Genomic DNA, 3,461 nt, shown 5'->3' with positions numbered 1-3,461 from the left:
GATAGTTGTACATATTGTAGCTAAACATGAACATCAATAAACTATTTAATTTATCACATTTGCGACCTGTCATGTCGTTGCTAATTAAGCCACCCAATCAACATCATCTATGGGTGTTGATTGGTTGATTGGATTCTTGTGTACAAGGATGTAGATCTTCATTAATTTGCTCCCAGTTGAATTCAATTCAGGATCATGGGGGGGGTGTCTTTCCCAGCATGCATTGGGAAGAAGGCAGGGGCCTCCTGTCCATCACATGACCCTGCACACTCCATTTGTACATATAGAAAATTATGAGTCGCCATTTCCCCCATCGAGAACAAGGGGAAACCTGTGAAGTCCACACGGGGCTGGGAGTAAAGATGTAGACGTTCTTAATCGTGAGGTGAGAGTACCAGTGACGACAACAACTCAAATTCCTTTTGCTTGCAAATTCTCTTTATGGTTTTTAATGCTTTCATTTACAGTTAATTACATTAATCAATAAATATCAGACACATCCTCTTCTCTCTCTCAAACCTCACTTTCTCTCTGTCGTTTCCCAGACTAACCAGCAGAGGGCGTCCAGAGGTTAAGCCTGGAAGGGGGGGGGGGGGCGCTATTGGTTGAACTACAATCAAATGACACCGCTGGCTAAAGGTTAGAGCTAATCTCTCCTCATTCTCTCTCCTCCTCCATGGATCCTCCTCTCTCCCTCTCTCTTATCATCTGCTGTATGTTCTTGTTGAAGACGGCCTTGAACAGAGTCATCAGGGTTTTCCGGTTCTTCTCGTCCCACCTCTTCATGAAGCCGCCGTAGCGTTTGGTGCGGCGCGGCTTCCCCCAGCGGAAGTGGTTCATCTTGTACGAGCCGTCCTCCTCCTCCTGTAGGTCGTAGAGACCTGCCTGCGCCCGGCCTGCCTCCCCATGCGCCTCCGGGGCCTCCTCCGTCAACTCGTTGCCCAGATCCCTCCTCATCTCGGCGAGGAAGACCTCAGCGGTCTCCTCCTCCACGCCGTTGGAGGTGTTGACCTTGATGGGGCAGCGCTAGAGAGAGAGAGAGAGAGAAAGCGACGAAAGGAGGTGAATATTGTTGAACTTAAGCTAAACGTTATTAGGCTCTGTGTGTGTGTGTGTGTGTGTGTGTGTGTGTCTACCAGCACGCTGCTCTCAGACTTTGGCTCTTGACAGACGGGATTCTCCCAGCACTGACTGGCAGCTCCCCTGGCCACGCCCACCACTGCCACGACCAATAGCCACATAGGACACATTTTTCTGTCTGTCAATCAAGACATTGACAGTGACAATTCAGTGGAGGACACATTCACAGCCATCAGAGCAGATAGATAGATGGATAGATAGATAGATAGAACATTAGAGACAAAATGGAACAGGAATATCCTGATTAAAAATATAATCTGTAATGAATTAAATGAGACATTTGACTGGTTTTTTACATGGTCCAAAATCAATGTACAGCAACAGCATCTCTGATCATATGAATACAGAAAACGCCACACATACATGAGAAAAGGCCAACTGAAGTGTACCTTCTGGAAGTTAAACCAAAAGCTGTTACTGGTTGATGAATATCAAAAAAACAAATAAAACATACCAATGTCGTAGTATTCAAAATGTCTGTTTTGTAAAAACAGCTCAGAAGGGTTTTTAGCAACAAACTGCAGAGGGCCACAGTTTTAAACTTGGAGAGGTTTTGTGTTTTTTTTCCATCCGTCTTCTCATCCATTATTTTTTTCTGAAAGCATCATCTAACAACAACAAAGTCTCATCGTTTCGGTCTGACAACATCAATATCTGTGTTGTTTTTTCCGATTTTAGAAAGTGGACTGAAAAGATGTGCAAGTGAAAATAATCTCTGGTTGAAGAAGAAGGTGATATCCTGTCTTGATGAGCTTTGTTGAACGTACGACTATTTTAACACCAACAGAAGTGTTGACAGATTCACATAATACACATATAATACAATATATACAAACACAACAAAATGGTGGGACACCTTGATGATGCTCACCTGATTCTAGGTTTCCTCTGCTCTCCGGCCTGTCTCTCTCTCTCCTCAGCGAGTGGCGGGGAGACTCTTGACGTTTGTGCGAAAGTGTGTGTCTGTGTGTGTCGGAGGGAGCGCTCTGTCTGTCTCCCCTGGTTCTGTCTCTCTGACATCTAGACAGAGAGTTTTATACCCTACCTGGCTGACGCAGGCTGCCAAGACCAGCCGGGACCGTGGGGACAAGCCCCCTTCTCGACCCCCCCCCCACACACACACACACACATACGTGCCCCAGCCCTTCCATTGTGTTTGACCTGCGTCACTAATGTGGAATATCAGCTGGCAGGGAAAAACATCTTCATTAATAACAGCAATCAGCTGAAAAGATCCACCATTACCAGCCTTATTTTTACAAACACACAATCCACAAATCCATTTACATGGCAGTTCAGAGACATGCCTATCACCATGACAACACCGTGGTGATGTCAACTTGGACTGTGAGGAATCTGGGTGTGATCCTGGACGACCAACTGTGGCTTTCTGAAGACGTAGCATCGGTTGCTCGCTCCTGCAGGTTTCTCCTCTATAACACCAGGAGGATTCGTCCGTTCCTCACCGAGGAGACGGCACAGGGCACTGTTTTGTGTTTCTTGTTTCTGTTTTTCACTAAGTAAGACTCTCAGGGAAGTACTGATTTTCTTCAAGTCATCTATTTCCAATGAAATACAAGAGTTCCTGAAACAAGGAATCCAAGAAATCTGGATAATACACAGACTTTTCAAACTGGCATATCTTCTTTCAGTAATTTTTCAAACTCTGTGACGTGTGACGTCATCTTTGGAGGTTGGACACATGGCATCAATTCCTGTGACACTGTTTGCTGTACTGTTAACACCAAAAGCATCTTTTGCTAGCTCCAGGTCTGCCTCCTCCTGTAACTCCCTCACTCTTCACTTCTCTGCTAGTTGCTCCTCCGGCGTAAGCTCCGCTTCCTTTTATTCCTCCTGTTTTTTCCTTGGCCGACTTTCTCTCTCTTCGTTTTTCTCACTAAGCTTTTTCTTTTCAGATACCTTTGGCTCCGGTTTAACTTCCACCTTCTTTTTTTCTTTTCTATCTCATCCTCATCCTCATCCCAGTTGTCCTTTACATCCTCATCCTCGTCTTCACCTTCCCATCTGTCCAGCACTACCGCCTTTTTGATCGACTCCTCCAGCTCGAAGTTATTTATCGTCATGTCAGTCCGCCACGTTGGCTGTGCTAGTGTGTTTGACCCCTCTGGCGTTGTCCATAGAGAAAATGAATGGAGTTTCTTTACGTTGATTCTCTTGTGATGATGTGAACAAAAATACCGTATTATCGCTAATATTGTGAATCTGCAGAGAAAGAAAGGAAATAAGTATTAATTTACATTATTGTATGATTTATACTGGATTGTAAGGTAGTTACAGAATTGAATGAAGTTTTTGAAAGG

The 3,461-nt window shown here is 44.7% G+C and overlaps 1 pseudogene; it reads right to left on the bottom strand.

Moving 5' to 3' along the window:
* Window positions 1-657: 657 nt before the first annotated feature.
* Window positions 658-3,224, bottom strand: LOC130131791 (eukaryotic translation initiation factor 3 subunit J-A-like; annotated as a pseudogene).
* Between the last annotated feature and the right edge of the window lie 237 nt (window positions 3,225-3,461).

The sequence above is a fragment of the Lampris incognitus genome, chromosome 21 (genome assembly GCF_029633865.1).
Source record: "Lampris incognitus isolate fLamInc1 chromosome 21, fLamInc1.hap2, whole genome shotgun sequence".
NCBI lineage: Eukaryota > Metazoa > Chordata > Actinopteri > Lampriformes > Lampridae > Lampris > Lampris incognitus.
Note: the sequence above shows the minus strand (reverse complement) of the source record. Positions and strands in the feature narration are given on the sequence as shown.